Source organism: Neophocaena asiaeorientalis, unplaced genomic scaffold (genome assembly GCF_003031525.2).
Source record: "Neophocaena asiaeorientalis asiaeorientalis breed wild unplaced genomic scaffold, Neophocaena_asiaeorientalis_V1.1 scaffold78, whole genome shotgun sequence".
NCBI classification, from domain to species: Eukaryota; Metazoa; Chordata; class Mammalia; order Artiodactyla; family Phocoenidae; genus Neophocaena; species Neophocaena asiaeorientalis.
Window position 1 is genome coordinate 10,082,562 of NW_020175018.1, and position 17,134 is coordinate 10,099,695.

Genomic DNA, 17,134 nt, shown 5'->3' on the forward strand with positions numbered 1-17,134 from the left:
CACGGGTTCAAGCCCTGGTCCAGGAAGATCCCACATGCCACGGAGCAACTAAGCCCGTGCACCACAACTACTGAGCCTGCGCTCTAGAGCCCACAAGCCGCAACTACTGAGCCTGCGTGCCACAACTACTGAAGCCTGCGCCATGCCACGGAGCAACTAAGCCCGTGCACCACAACTACTGAGCCTGCGCTCAAGACCCCACAAGCCGCAACTACTGAGCCTGCGTGCCACAACTACTGAAGCCTGCGCGCCTAGAGCCCATGCCCCGCAACAAGAGAAGCCACTGCAATGAGAAGCCCGCGTGCCACAACGAAGAGTAGCCCCTGCTCGCTGCAACTAGAGAAAGCCTGTGCACAGCAACAAAGACCCAAAGCAGCCAAAAATAAATAAATAAAATTAATTTTTTAAAAAAACTTAAAAATAAATAAATAAAGTCGTCCCCATCACAAGCCCTCTCGTCTCTTCACTAGCAGGTATTTATTTATTAGTTTTCCTGCTTAGGGCCTGTCTCCTGTCACTGGAATCTGAGCTCCATGAAAGCAGAGCTTGCTCCCTACTTGTTCATCAGCACCCAGAAGACCCCCAACAAATGTCTGCAAATAACCGAGTGATCTGTCTCAGAACCTTGGGCAAGTTCATGAACAGTCTGCTGAGCAAGCCACCCTTGGTTCCGAGGTCATGGCCACTGAATGGGCCACACTTCTTTCATTTTATTCGTGCAGCATATTTGTTGAGGCCATCCCTAAGTCAGGTTCCAGGCAGAAACCTCTAGAATGCAATCTCAGATCACTAAGGTTGGAGGGCAGATGGGATTTTTCCAGTGACTCTCTCTGTCTTGAAATTCTATGAAAATGAGAAAACCCATCTTCAGGAAAAAATACTCCACCTAAACACCCCATCCTGGGCTGCAACCAGGGACCTGGGCAGCAAAAAAAGCTGTGGCGTTTCTGTTGTCTGTGGCAGGCACACAGCTCTGGACCCCAGCTCAGTGTTTGAGGCAGCTCAATGGCCAACAGAGGCCAGAGGCTGTAGAGTTCAGTGAGCTTAGGCGCACCCTTACCAGCCTGGTTAACAGCATGACCTGCCAGAAAGAGCAGTGACAAGGCTTGTGCGGTCTTGTGAGCCCTAAGCGTGATGCCCAATACAGGGTGGGGGTTCAGGAAGCAGTAGCTACTGTTGCCGTTGTAACCAGTTAATTCCCTGCTCAGAGGATCTGCCAGCTCTCCTGGCAGGTCTGTGTCATGCACTGCGGGCTATCCAATGTGACTGATGCCTGTGTGCCAGCCTTGCGGGCACCAAGCTGAGCGAGGCTCACCCCTCCCCTTGAGAACCTGCTGGGAGGTGCGGAAGCCAGATGTAGCCGCACGCACATGGTGTTCTTGGTGCTTTGAGAGCCGAGATCCTGAGGTCTCCGTGCCTTGCCAAGGAGTGTGGGCTGCTCCTGGAAACACAGAGGTGCCAACACCTCCCAACCTGCCTCCCTGTCAGAGTGAAGAGCCTCCTCTGGTCCCCTCTTGGTGTGGTCCTCAAAGGGGACTTCTCTCTGCCCTCTAGATTTTCTCCCTAGGACTTTAAGTCCTAAAATTTCCCCTTGGCAGGTGGGAAACGAAGAAATGTCAATAACTATCTATAGGATAGATATAGATGTCTACAGCGTCCGGGTGTGTGCTCCATGCCAGGCGCAATGCCGAGTCATTTTTTTTTGTTTTGTATTTATTTTTGGCTGCATTGGGTCTTCGTTGCTGCACGTGGGCTTTCTCTAGTTGTGGAGAGCGGGGGCTACTCTTGGTTGCTGTGCGTGGGCTTCTCATTGCAGTGGCTTCTCTTGTTGCAGAGCACGGGCTCTAGGCATGCGAGCTTCAGTAGTTGTGGCACATGGGCTTCAGCAGTTGTGGCACACAGGCTTCAGTAGTTGTGGCTCGCGGGCTCTAGAGCGCAGGCTCAGTAGTTGTGGCGCATGGGCTTAGTTGCTCCGCGGCATGTGGGATCTTCCCAGACCAGGGCTCGAACCCGTGTCCCCTGCCTTGGCGGGCGGGTTCTTAACCACTGCACCACCAGGGAAGCCCAGTGCCGAGTCTTTACAGCATCGTCCCATTGAATCCTCCCACTGACCCCACAAAATAGGTACTGTCGCTGTCCACATTTCACAAATGGGGAAACTGGGGCACCAACTGCTATGTCACGTGTTCAAGGTCACACAGCTGCGGCACCACCCTCTCAAAACACCACACTGGTGGTTCTCAAACCCAGATCCCTTCAGAATCACTTCCAATGCCCAGGTACCACCCCAGAACAACAGAACATGGCCTCTGGGGGCGAGGACTGAGATTTGGTCTGTTTTTAAAGCTGCCCAGGAGAACGTGCCATGCCTTCAGGTTTGAGGGCCCCTGCCCTTCACCCTCCCACTGCTCAGAAGGAGCACCCCAGGTGTGATGGGGTAGATCTGTCAGATGCCAGGCTGCACCTAGGGAAGCACTCCCCTCCCGGCTGCCCCAGAAGAAGAAGGAGAGAGAGCAGGCATTAGCCTGGCATGTCAGCCATTTCTCCCCAACAGGGCGACGTGCGGGTGGGGGTGGGATTCCTAGGGCACAGAGCGCAAAGGCTCCCTCTGCCCCCAGGCAGTGCCCAGACGCTACACCACCCACCGGGTCCAGTCTAAGCTCTGCCCACAGCCGGGGCCAGCCCCTCAACCCCCTACATTCCAACAAGGACCCCATGAGGCAGGAACAGACAGGGCTTTCAGGATGCATGCCTGCCAGGGGGGATGAATTATTACCCCCCTGCTATGGCAGAATTATCTGCCATGAGCTCAGGGTGGCATTTCACGTGCCAAAGGTTGGCTGGCCCTGCCCTGGCCCTGGCCGCTTGGCTCCGGGGCCCTCATTCCAACTGTGCAAGGACAGAAACTTTATTCTCTTCCACTGCAAGAGGCCTCCGCCCCTCACCATCTGTGCAGCATCCCCCTCAGGGATCCCCCTGCCCCCAACCAGGGGCCAGGGCCTCCCTTCTCCATGGCTCAACACAGAGCGGATTAGATAGGGTGATTCCAAAGTCAAGTTTCCCAGGTCCTTTTAAGCCGGGGATTTTATTGACAGGGAAAGCCATTGTTCCCAAGATGTCCCACCCCAACCTGTCCTGCTTTCTGCATGAAGCCCTGACAGATCTGAACAGCTGCTGCAGCTGGAACAAGCTTCTTGTGGAACGAGCCAGGGCTTTGGGAGCCAGACAGCCCTTGGTTTGAATCCCAGTTCTGCCACCTACCATCTGTGGAACTTGGGCACTCTACCTGAAGTCTCTGGTCTCAGTTTCCTCCTCTGTAAAATGGGGATGACAACCTTGATCTTCCAGGAATGTTGTGAGGTTGAAATGAGCTAATGGATGTGCGAAAGCACTGAGTGGGAGCACAGAGGGCATACAGCAGGGCAAGGCACAATGCACCATGAGGGACCTCAAAGACTGACTTGGGGTATCACCCTCGGTCTGACCCCCAGGGCCTAAGGTCGGGCCAGACCCAAAGTGAGTTGTCGGCAAACGCGAGCATATCCTCAAACTGATGCTCTTCCTTGCCTTCTCTAACAGAGAGTGGAGAGGGCAAATGTCTTTCATTCAGTGAGCCTACTTGGATTGATTGGTAGTGGTCGTCTACGGGAGCTGCCCACGCAGGCCCAGGACAAGGGAGGACAGTGAGGGATCAGCAATGTTTGCCATGAGGACAAGAAGTTTGGGTGGTGAGATATATGCTACGTTTGCCGTTTCTGTTATAGAACAAGGTCTAAATAATACTTCTCATTCCAGCTTTTGCCTGGATTTGTGTAACAGCCTCTATGTTGATCTTTCTGCTTGCTGTCCCTTCCTACCCTCTGATCTTCAGCTTTAGCTTCTAGAGTGAATTTTCTAAAATGAAAATCTGGCCATTTCGCTCCATTACCTGTCACTGTCCCATGGCTCCTCCCATTGCTCTGAGGATCCCAGGGGTGGCTTTTAAGGCCTCCATTCACCTTCTCAGACTCATCCATGGCCCCTCACTTCCAAATATCCCAACCTCAAGCCCCATCGATCTGAGGGCCTTCAAGAACCAAGATGTGAGGATCCGAGGCAGCTTGGAAAGTCAAACCCAAAGCCCTGTGCCCAGACTCACAAGATCAGAGGGGTAGCCAGAGAGTTCACTTCATTTACCACCAGTGAGTTTAACAAACCAGAGGGAGCTGGTAAACTTCCAATGGACCCTGAAGTGCAGTTTAGCAAAGCTGTCACCTGCTCACCCTTAACCACACTGATGGGATTAGTCCGGAGTCGCCCCTGCAGAGGGGAATTTACACTGCTCTGTCTCCTGATTGCCCATTCCAAGACAAATCTCCTTGGCAGCCAGACACAGGGTAGAGGCTTCCAGGCACCGCTGCGTCCAAAGCTTTCTAGTCCAGGGTCCAGGCATGTATGAGGGCCCTTGCTCCACAGGAGGCCAGTGGGGTTCCTCCTCATTCCCTCTCAGTTCCAACTCTTGCTATTCCCCTGAAGACAATCAGATATTTCCGTCTTTCAGTTTCACAAACTCCTACCCTATGCTACCGCTCTGGCCAGGTACAGAGATGAGCCTTGGGGATTCAGAGATGGCGCAATGCAAAAGTGTTCAGTGGACACTGTCAATGAGCCAGACAGGAAGGGCTGATGATCAGGGAGCATAACCAGTGCCACATGGCTGAGGAATGAGGAACTCATAAACAAATCTCCATTTGTTTCTAAAAGTTTGGGATGTCGACTAAAATGCTAAGGAAGAGTCTAGACTTGCTGAAGAGGCAAGCATATGAATGAGTTCCTTGAGGGAAAATAGCTTCTTTAAAGAAAAGAATCCAAACAGGTTTTTTTTCTTTCTTTCTTTTTTTCTGTTTAACTTTTTACTTTGAAATAATGACAAAGTTATAGAAAAATTAGAAGAGTAGCACAAATACCTCCTAAATACTCTTCCCCTTGATTCACCAATTATTCACATCTTGTGACATTAGCTTTATCATTCTATGTACAGCTTTTTTCTGAACACTTGAGGGTAAGTTGCAAATATGATGCCCCTTTTCCCCTAAATACCTCAGTGTACATTGCCTAAGAACATGAACGTTCAGATAACCACAGTACAATTAGCAAAATCAGGAAATTTAGAGATGACATAAAATGATATCTCATCTACAGGTCTTATACAAATTTGGTGAAGCTTAGAGCATTTTTCTTCCAGTTCAGGTTCTAATCCAGAATAACACATCACATTTAAGTCTCCCTTAACTCTAGAACGGTTCCCCAGCCTTCCCTTGTCTGCCATGACATTGCCATTTTTGAAGAGTACAGGTCATTTATTTTGTAAAATATTCCTCGATTTTCATTTTTCAGAGACTTCCTCATGATTAGATTCAGGCTATGCATTTGGGGCAGAGATACCACAGAAATGATACTATGTCTTTCTCCATACATCATATTAAGAAGCACTTGATGTCAATTTGCCTTATTACTAGTGATGGTTACTTTGATCACTTGGTTAAGGTGGTGTCCACCAGTTTTATCTACTGTACGATCCCTATTTTCTCTTTATAAATAATAAGTAATTTGCATGGGAGTACTTTGATGCTATATAAATATTTTATTTCTCATCAAGTTTTCACCCTCTAATTTTAGCATCTTGATCTTTATCTACATTAATTATTTCTCTGATGATTGCAAAATTGTGACTTAAAATTTTCTATTATTATGAGTCAGCGTTCTACTGAAAGAAGAGCTTACAGTATACATACATACAGTGGTTGATGGGCACATGAATTCTTATCTTATTCAATGGGTTATAATTCATTACTATTATTGGGACTTCCCTGGGAGCCCAGTGGTTAAGAAACCGCCTGTTAATGCCGAGGACATGGGTTCGATCCCTGGTCCGGGAAGATCCCACATGCCGTGGAGCAACTAAGCCCGTGTGCCACAACTACTGAAGCCCGCACGCCTAGATCCTGCGCTCCACAAAAGAAAGCCCACGTGCAGCAAGAAAGACCCAACGCAGCCAAAAATAAATAAATTTTAAAATTCATTACTATTATTGGGCCTTCCCTGGGAGCCCAGTGGTTAAGAAACCGCCTGTTAATGCCGTGGACATGGGTTCGATCCCTGGTCCGGGAAGATCCCACATGCCGGGGAGCAACTAAGCCCGTGGGCCACAACTACTGAAGCCCGCACGCCTAGATCCTGCGCTCCACAAAAGAAAGCCCACGTGCAGCAAGAAAGACCCAACGCAGCCAAAAATAAATAAATTTTAAAATTCATTACTATTATTATTTACTTGATAACCAAATTGTTCCAGATTTGGCCAGTGAGAGCTCATTCAAGGTGGCTGCTATGTCCTTTTGATGTGTCTCTCTTATTCGTTGAGCACTTCCTTATTTTCTGACACAAAAGGATGCTCTAGGCTCATCCTATATTTTCTCTGGCCTTGCCCAGGAACCAGCCATTTCTTCTAGCAGCTCTGGTTTCCCCAGGGGAGGATGGTATTGTGGTAGTTAGAAGCAAGGAGCTGGGCACAGCTGGGCTCACTGTTCGCAGGGTATCATTGCTTCTAGGTCCTCTCAGTGGATAGAACTAGGAAACACATACACGTATAAATATGAATCCAAGAGTTCATACTGATGCCTCCAGTTCCCATCCGATACCACAGCGTTCTTCCTGGCCTTCCCCATTTCCTATTTGTATGTTCCTTCTACAACAGTGAGAAACCTGCCTCTCAACATCCTCAATACATTTCACCTTTTACTCAGTCCGCCAATGCACACAGACTAGTTTCATAATTAGTTACTATGAAAAACAAGCCCATTAGGTAGAGTTCAGCATTTGTTTGCAATTCTTTTTATCTTTAGATTGAGCGTATATATCAAAGTTCTGTGTTCAAAAGCTACTTGGGGTGCTTGCAGTACAGATACTAAAACTGGAGCGATACAGAGAAGATTAGCATGGCTCCTGCACAAGGATGACCAAAAAATAGTTACTTAAATTAGCCCTTTTTTTCACTTCAGTGTGGTTTGTTATTCATTTGAAACATAATTCAATAATTTATAAATACAGAGCTACTTCATTAGAGATTTTCACTTCTTTCCATAGCTTGTTTTAGTTCTCTTATAAATAACATGTAACTAAATTTTCTTTTCCGCACTTTTTTCAGCTTGTCTTCTTGTTTTTGGTTTAATAAAGGAAATTAACCCAGTTACATGTATAGTGAAAGCTAATATGTCTGGTCTTTTCCCTGACATCTTGTTTGTGTTATTTCTTTAATATGGATGGGAGAGAATCAGGAGAACCTTGTATCTGCCAGAGCCCAGCACCTGGTCTGGAGCGTATCAATGCTCAGCAGATATTTGTGGAATGTTGGCTGGAAGCTCAACAAGTGACTTCCCCTTGTACCTGGATAGATAGACACAGGGTCTTGACCTTACTGTGATTATAACGATGACTATGGCAGTAGTTACCATTAAGTTGAATAATTATGAAAAGTCTTAGCAAAGGGCCTGGATGGGGTGATCACTGAATAAACTGCACCTGCTATTGATTGAGCACTGACTAAGAACGAGGCATGGTGTTCCATTATCTTATTTAATTCTCCCAATAATCCCATTTTACAGATGGGGAAACCTGGGGTTTAGGGAGTCATTTGTTCTTATACCTAGGAAGCAGTCAAGTTGGGATCTGAATCCAGACCTGACTTCAAAATCCACACTTTATCTACCATATGTCCCAGCCTCTACAAATGCAAAGACAAACACATAGAGTCAGCTAATTCCAGGAACTCTGAAGCTCTTGCTCACAAGGTCAAACATTCCTTAGCTGGACCCAACTGCCAGCCAGTCCCCTGGAAACCCACAGCCAGATTAGAGGCCAATCCCAGGAAGTCAGGCCCATAAGGGTATAAGGAAATGCTCCTTTGTTGGACTTAAAACATTTGGCCAGAGTATGGGAAACGAACATTCTCATGCTCTGCTAGTGGAAGCATAACGACAGCCAACATCAATGAGAACTTATTCTGGACCAGGCCCTTTACACTGGGATTTTTCAACCTCAGCACTGTTGACATTTGGGACTGGATCATTCTTCATTGGGGTGGGGAGCACTGCCCTGTGCATGTAGGATGTTCAGCAGCATCCCTGACCTCTACCCACCAGATGTTAGTAGCACCCCACCCCAGTCGTGACAACCAAAAATCTCTCCAGACATTGCCAAACATCCCCTTGGGGGGCGGGCAAAGTCACCCCAGTTGAGAACCACTGCTTTATATGTATTACACTAATTTAATTGTCACAACAAACTGATGAGATTGGTACTTTCATTATACAGATAAGGAAACTGAGGCACAGATAAGTTAAAGTCCTACCAATAATGAGCACAGAGTAGGGATTAAAATCCAAGTAGCTGGAGTCCAGAGGCCACAGTGCTTCACTGCAGTGGCCAGCCTATCTGATCTGACCTTTCCAGAGAACAGTTTGGCAGAATATTAAAAAAAAGTAAACATGCATACCCTTTAGCCCACAGTCCCATGTCTAGGACGTTAAAGAAATGTACACACAAAGCTGTCATCTCATTGTTTACACTCAGCGGAAAGCTGGACGTGTGGTAAAGACCCATCTGGAGGGGACTAGCCTTCCTCCTGGGCCTGAGCACTGAGCTTGAGCCAGACATAATTTTTTAACCATGTAATTTATTCTGCAGACAATAAAAAGGGTTATGCAGATTTGTACTGACAAAGAAAGATGTCCTTGACACTGGATTGAAATAAAAAAATTAAAAACCCACATGTATAGTATGGTTTTACTTCTGTAAAGTTTTATGTACATATAGCAAGGGGGGAAAGTGCCGTTTGTAACAAGAGGTGATTACAGTAGCTCTTGCACTTGTTTAGAATATTATCTGATGGGATGCTTGGCGTGAGAGGAAGGCCAGTCACAAAAGGCCACATGTTGTATGATTCCATTTATATGAAATGTCAGAATAGGCAAATCCATAGAGACAGAAAGATCAGTGTTTGCCAGGGCCTAAAGAGAGGGGGACAGGGGAGTGACAGCTAATGGGTATGGGATTTCTTTATAGGGTGACCAAAAATATTCTAGAATAAGATAGTGATGACGGTCCCACAACCTTGTGAATATACTAAAAGCCAGCGAATTGTATGCTTTAAAAGGATGAATGTTACAGTATGTGAATAATGCTTCAGTAAAACAGATTTTGACAGGGAGAAATTGACAAATCCAAAGCAGTGATTAGGAAGCCAGTGACACAGTAGAGAATCTATTCCCTCAGGGATCCAGAGGACTATTGGAGGGGGCATTTCCCTCAGTGCGTGGAAAGAGGAGCTGCAATTAGTTGAATGTTGAAGAGTGCCTGGACAACTTGGGGACGGCTGGGGCTGACACGTGGCTTCCGAATACATAGATGTGTACCTGCTTCTCCTGCTTCTCTTTACATTACTCTGAGTTCAAGTTCCAGTAGCCTCTTGAGTTAGAGGCTACTCCCTTTAACAGGCTTTAGTGGCACCAAAGGATAAAGCTCTAGCCGCCCCCCAACCATCAACTCCACCAGCCCCCACTCCCACCCTAGGAAGCCCACAGTCCAGGTAAAAACAATGTGCTCATCTCGTTACATAATCACTGTGGGATAAACCCTTCCTGCTTCACTTCCAACCAGATCGACACCCCTGAAAACCCAACTCAAAATCACTTCAACAACATGGGGACTTGTTTTCCTTGTATAACGAGAAGTCCTGGGCATGGCAGTCCAGGATTGTTTATTCAAAGGCTCAGTGACATCAGTAAGGACTCAGATTCTTGCCTTTTTTGCTTGGCTGCCCTCTCATCTTGTCTCATCCTCAAGGGTGCAAGATGGCTGCTGCAGTTCTGGATCACACCTTCACCATCAACGTCCAGAGGCAGAAAAGGGATTGACTTGGTCCTTCTCAGAAGTTCTTCTGAAGTTCCTTCCCTCCTCATCATCAGAGCTGGACCACACGGCCTGGCCGTACCCAACTACTGGCAAGGGGCTGAGGACCACCGTGATCAGTTTAGACTCATCAGGATTTACCTGAGTAAAATAGTAACTTAGTGACCGGAGGGGTAGATGCCAGAACAAAACCCAGTCTCTGCAGCGATGGAGGAAGGGGAACAGGCAGCCAGCCACGGTGGCCACATCGGGATTCCTTCCCCACAGGCCTTGCCCTCTGCCTGGCACGCCTTTCTCAATCTCTCCAGGTTTACGCCTCCTCTTCCTTCACATCAGCTGGGCACCTCCTCCAGAAAGCACCCCCGTCCTCACTGGCTAGGTCAAAGAACCAGCACCCTCTTTGTAGCTCTGGCCGTAGTTGCAATTAATTAATTACGTGTGTCATTATATTTGATTAAAATCTGTCCCGCGGAGGCAGCTCCACCCTTTATCCCCAGAACCCAGTCAGAGTCTGGCACAGAGTAGGTACCCGGTAAACAGTTACTGGCTAGACAGATATGTCAGTATGTTACAAGAAGCAGATGTGAGGTCTGGAAGATGATATCAAGAGTCTTCTCTGAGCGGTGAGATATTTTGTTAAAACATAACCCACACAGCAGAGTGCCGACATCTTAGGCGTAGCTTGATGACTATACAAATGAACACACTGGTGTAAGTAGCTGGAAGGTGTGATAATGGAGTAATTTTATTTTCCCCTCTGTCCTTTTCTGGGTCGTTTAAATCTTTTTCAATCTTATAAGGGGCTGGGTCATTTTTACAAAAACAAAACTTTTATTTATTTATTTTTTTAACAAAGAAAACGTCATTTTCAACTATTTGGATGTGGAAGGAACCCATGGAGTGCTAAGAATTTCTTCTTCTCTTGTTTTATTTTCCCTCCCTCCTTCCCCTGACCCCGAAGCAGGGGCATCCTCTTTGATAACCTCTTCCTATCCTCCAGGGGATAGGTATGAATTTGTTACAAAGGCCCAAAGGCTGTGCTGGGCTCAGGAATAAAAGTGAGGCAAAAAGGTAAATTTCCATGAGAAAATTATACAGGTGTTTGCATTTTACTTTTCTTTTTCTCCAAAAGCGGGAATTTGGGAGATTCGAAACATCTGGCTCTTATAATAAAGAATTGGAATCTATTCTCAAAGAAATGCCCAGATTAATAACTTGTATGTGATGAAGCGTTCATTCACTCATTTGTTCATTCACTCATCTGTTCACTGGTGTCTGCTTCTGTGCCTGGTCCATCCCGAGTGTGGGGAGTATAGAGATGGATCAGATCTGGTGCCTGTCCCCAGGGAGATTCCCTAGGCAGGGTAGCCTTTGTAAATTGCTAGCTGCTGGTTTTGGTGAGATGGGTATTGGGCATGGGGGCGGTAAGACTGAACTGAGACTGGGGAAGCTGGTGGAGGCCAGGGCAAGTTTTCAACAGGAGAATGACATGATCAGATCAGGGTGCCTGCAGCGGGAAGGTGGGCTGGAGGGTGAGTAGAGAGAGTCAACACAGTAGTCAGAGCACAGTGGTGTGGCTGGGCCTCGCAGGGGCTGTGAGCACAGGGAAGGTGGAGGATTCAAGACAGTCTGTTGGGGCTGAATTGTGTCCCCTCAAAATTCAGATGCTGAAGTTTTAATTCCCAGTGCCTCAGAAGGTGACTGTATTTGGGGATAGGGCCTTTAAAGGTCATTAGGTAAGATGAGGTCATTAGAATGGGCCCTAACCCAATATCCACTGGTGTCCCCATAAGAAGAGATTAGGACAAGACAAGAACACAGGGGGGGACCATGTAACAACATAGGGAGAAGGCAGCTACCTACAAGCCAAGGAGAGAAGCCTCAGAAGGAATCAACCCTGCGACACCTTGATCTCAGACTTCCAGCCTCCAGACAGTGAGAAAGTAGATTTCTGCTGTTCACACTCCCCAGCCTGAGCTGTCGAGCTGTCATGGCCACCTGAGAGAACAATTGCAGAGTCCAGCCATAGAGTGGAGAGACTTGGGGGATGCCTAGGTGTGAGAGCCAAGGGACAGAGAGGACAACCCCTGGATTCTGGCTGACACAAGAGATGGAAAGAGCTACCATCACTGAGATGAGGTAGGTGCTGGGGAGAAGGAGATGTGGGCCCCATGCCAGCCTCCACCCCGTCCCATCTCCTGCCTCTTGGGCTCCGAGGACCCTGGCCCCAGGACATGCAATGGCTCCACCAGTGCTTCAGGCTTGCCAGCTCCATGCCATGGTGACAGATGCTGTCATACCCTGCCTCTGTGCAGCCTGTGGGGTACTGCCAGCTGGGCATTGCCTCAGTGTGAAGAAGTGGAAGGAAGGGAGGCCCAGCTAAGGCCCAGGCACAGATAGGGCCAAGGGCACCCATCCTTCCAGGAAAACAGTCTGGTCACCAGGATACGGCTCATCACCTTGCAGATGGCCCAGCCCAAGATGCAGTTTACTTGGGCGCACTGGGTTATTGGGCATCTCTTTCACTCCTGGTGATAATAAGAGCACCTGCTACCCAGGTATTGCATGTCTCCCCAGGCTCAGAGAGGTGAAGTGACTTGTCTAGGGACACACAGCTGGTGGGATACGTCTGTCTCACGCTGGAGCCCATGCTCTTAACTGTTCTGATGGCACATTTCATTAAGTTTTCTCTCAAAGGGGGCTCGGGCGATCAACATTGGACTTTGTTAGTAACTTCTAGAGAGCATGGAGATTACATAAAGAGAAGTCATCTCTGAATATATGTTTCTGAATTTTATGTTTAAGAATATTTTTTAAGAAGGTTGCACGGCTCATCTGCTAAAAATATTTAAGTGTAAGAACTTGGAAGCCCTTGGAGGCAGGAAATAGTAATTACTGCAAAGCTCTCAGTCGGCATGAATGCCTGCCAATTCCCAGGTCATCTGGGGAGTCCAGGCCCTGCCCCAGACCGGCCCTTGGGGAGTCCCCCACCACATTAGAGGCCCCGGCCAAAGCCACTTCCTTGGACTCGGCTGAGCTCTGAGCCTGCCTGGAGTTAGCCTGCTTCCGAGCTGCGGTTTTTGCCCTGATGTGCTAAGAGCCATCCCATGGTCTGACGCCTGGCTTTGGATGATTCCTCGCCTCCCAGGGGAGGCTAAGGGAGAACTGGGGCCTGCATGTCGTAGGTCCTGCGTTCAAATCCCACCTCTACCTCCTAAAAGTCCACAAGACTTGAGTGTGGGCTGTGGAGCCAGACCCTGGATTAGAACCCAGTCTCGACCACTTCTCAGCCATGTGGCCATGGGCAACTCATTGCCCTGTGCACTTTAATTTCCTTACGTCTCACATGAGGATTAGAATGGTTCTGACCTCACAGGCTGTGGAGAGCATTAAATGACACAGTATGTATAAAGCCCTTGGAACAGTGTCCGACACAGACTAAGTGCCCAGTAAATATGGGATATTACTGTTACTGTGTCTTTGGGCAGTGCCCTTTCACCTCCCTGAGCCTCAGTTTCCCCACCTGTAAAATGGGAATAATACTAGACCCTACCTCAGAGCACTGATGAGCAGATTAGATGAGACGATGCAAGGAAAACAGTTAGCACAGTACCTGGCAATTAGTGAATGTTCAACGAATTGTTAGCAATTATATTTATTATCCCAAAGCCCTTCTGGGAGGCTCACACTCTGGAAAAGTTGCCTGAGAAGGTTTAAGGATTAAATTAGTGAGAAAAGAGGCAAAGCCATACCATTTAACAGTTTCTAGAGCAAGGGTGGCCAGCAGCCCCGGGGCACTGTAAATGCCTTGGTGAGTGGCACGGGATGGGCACAGGACACGGAACCACGGAGGGGCTGGAAGGCATCTTGTTTGGATGCTGAGGCTGGAAGCTGGCAGCAGGGAATTCTAGGAGTGGAATGGGCTGGGAGGATGTCAGTTGTAAGCTTGAGGGACTGGACTAGGGGGGCAGACTGCCAAGGCCAAGGGTGGGGTGGGGTGTGGCAGCCTAGAATCTGAGCCTGTGGGTGGGAGGGGGGCATGGTTCCAATCTGGCCACAAGCTCAGGCAGGTCCCTGCCCGTCTGAGCTGCACTTCCTCATCTGTTATGTGGAGCCAATGATGTACTGAATGACTCAAGGCACACTTGTGTGCTCCACTGCACGCGCATGGTAGGGACTCAATTACAGGGTTGTTAATACAACCTGGAAGCCTGGTCAGGTGTGGGGAGAAGCTAGTGACTGATCCACCTGACTGCATCTGAGACAGCCCACAGGCAGGTGGCAGAGGGTGCAGGACCCTCAAGCCTGGCGTTACAGTATCTTGGGCTTCCCTCCGCTGCTCCCTCCGCAGGCTGAGACCTGGATGGTTTCCCTCGGGTCCTAAATGGGGAAGAAGATTTCCCAGCCTAGTTGTGGGATTGGTCCTGATGCCAGTGGGCACTGGAGAGGGGCCCTGTGGGTGAGGCTGTCCTCCAAGTGCCTTCTGTACACTCCCCACGCCCTGCAAACTACTTCCTGAGACTCGCCCAGGGCCCTTTCTCCCCCCAGCTGGTCAGGATCATCACACCTTCCTCCCTAGGGCCTAAGCTGTGGGTCTCTCTGTGCTGGGAGTTCTGCCTGTAGCCTCACTGCCCTCCCAGCTCTGAGACCATGACCTCCAGTCACAGGAGCCCTGTAGGGGCTTGGCACACAGTCAGACTCTGTCCTCTGGGGGGATGCATTCTGTAGACTTTTATTAATAGCAACAATAGTTTTGCACTTTCTGTGTGCCACGCACTGAACTAAGCTCTCGCTTGCATTGAGAATGAACAATGGGGGCTTCTCTGGTGGCGCAGTGGTTAAGAATCCGCCTGCCAGTGCAGGAGACACAGTTTCAAGCCCTGGTCTGGGAAAATCCCACATGCTGTGGAGCAACTAAACCCGGTGCGCCCTAACTACTGAGCCTGCGCTCTAGAGCCCGCATGCCACAACTACTGAAGCCTGCGCTCCTAGAGCCCGTGCTCCGCAACAAGAGAAGCCACCGCAATGAGAAGCCCGCACACCGCAACGAAGAGTAGCCCCCGCTCGCCGCAACTAGAGAAAGCCCACATGCAGCAACAAAGACCCAACGCAGCCAAAAATTAATTAATTATTTTAAAAAGAAAATGAACAATGACCCTGTGAGGTGGGCTCCATGATCCCATTCCTAGGCTCAGGGACATCCCATATCTCACCCAGCATCACGCAGTGGAAGGTCCAACCAGGGCAGACTGATACTAGCTGTTCCTTATGCAGGAACCACACTGTCTTTGTGGAAAGAGCACTGCTTTAGGTGTTTATAGGCCTGAGCTCTGCCTCTCTCAGGTGACCTTGGACAGCTTTCCAACAGCTGAGATGAGCCCTGCCCTGCCTCCCCTAGATGGGATCATGGATAACAAATATTACCCCATTACCCCCATATCAGTCGTGGTTCTTCAGAGAAACAGAACCAATAGGATAATCTACATCTATGTCTATGCCTATGCCTATGCCTATGTCTATATCTATATCTGTATCTTTTTTAAATATATATTTATTTAATTATTTAATTATTCATTTTTGGCTGTGTTGGGTCTTTGTTGCTGTGCACAAGCTTTCTTTAGTTGTGGTGAGCGGGGGCTACTCTTCATTGTGGTGCATGGGCTTCTCATTGTCGTGGCTTCTCGTTGTGGAGCACGGGCTCTAGGCAGGCAGGCTTCAGTAGTTGTGGCACGTGGGCTCAGTAGTTGTGGCTTGTGGGCTCTAGAGCTCAGGCTCAGTAGTTGTAGCACACGGGCTTAGTTGCTCCGCGGCATGTGGGATCTTCCCAGGCCAAGGCTCGAACCCATGTCCCTTGCATTGGCAGGCAGATTCTTAACCACTGCACCACCAGGGAAGCCCTATATCTGTATCTTTTTAAGGAATTTGTTCATGCAATTGAAATTCGTAGGGCAGGCTGGTAGGCTGGCAGGCTGGTAACTCAGGTAGAATTTGATGTTGCAGTTTTGAGGCAGAATTTCTTCTCTGGAAATGTATTTTGCTCTTAAGACCTTCAACTGATTGAAGGAGGAACACCCATGTCATTGAAGGTAATCTTCAGCGACTTAAAGTCAACTAATTGTAGAAGTCAGTGTTAACCACATCTACAACACACCTTCAAAGCCATAACTAGATTAGAGTTTGGTGTTACAGCCTAGCCAAGTTGACACATAAGACAGACCATCACATCCCCAATTCATATCCAGGGAAACTGAGGTCCAGAGAGGTGAACAAGCAGCCCAGATCCCATAGATACAACTTGGAAATTGGGAAACAGGATCCTTGTCCACATATATGTCTATGCTAACATCTTTAGGGAGTAGGATTTCAGGTGATTTTTACTTTTTTCTTTATATCTTTCTTACTGTCTAGTATTTTTTTAATTGTACATGGATAACTTTTATAATCACAAAAAAGTAAATAATTTTCACTTTGAAAAAAATGAGATTTTCCGAGACTATATCATCCTAGGTAGATAAAGCATTAAAAAAAAAAGTTATTAAATACAGTGACAAGTCTACAACTGATTATCCAAAGACTCAGAAAAACAGCATAGATAGATGAAAGAAATGTAACCAGAGCTTAGCTAATGGTGATTCTAGGTGGAAGATAAATTGATACTCATTGAATACACTTGGACATTTTCTGTGAGCCTTATTGTTCAAAATAAATACTTGGTTGAGAGGGGGATTTCAAAATAACTGGAGAGCGGGAGTAAGTGTCGACATAAGTGGGACATACAGTCCTTACCTACTTAGGTGATGGATATGTGGGGAAAGACTTCAGATTTCAAAAAGTTAAGAGCACGGGCTGTAATTTTTAGGGCAACCACTAAAAGTGCAAACTTTCCAAATGATTAGAAGGAAAAATAGATAATCGGAGTAAGATAAGAAAGGAGAGAAAAAGGAAATGTATAACAAAACAAGAAAAATAGAAGCCACAAAAGAAGAAGGTGGATTTAAATACCCAAGTAACTCGGGAATTACATTAAGTGTGAATGGACTAGATGATCCAACTAAGAGTCACCTCTAAGAACAAAGGATATAGCAAGGTCAAAAATAAAGATACACCATGAAAATAACAACCAAAAGAAAACCGGCATAGCTATATCAACAGCAGACAAAACACACTTGAAGGCCAAAATCACTACTAG

General features: G+C 47.6%; 1 non-coding gene across 1 annotated transcript; it reads left to right on the forward strand.

Annotated features, from left to right (window-relative positions):
- The first annotated feature begins 6,925 nt into the window (after window positions 1-6,925).
- Window positions 6,926-7,029, forward strand: LOC112411571 (U6 spliceosomal RNA). Its single transcript, XR_003005654.1, has one exon. It is a non-coding gene; the product is annotated as a U6 spliceosomal RNA (small nuclear RNA).
- Window positions 7,030-17,134: the final 10,105 nt, after the last annotated feature.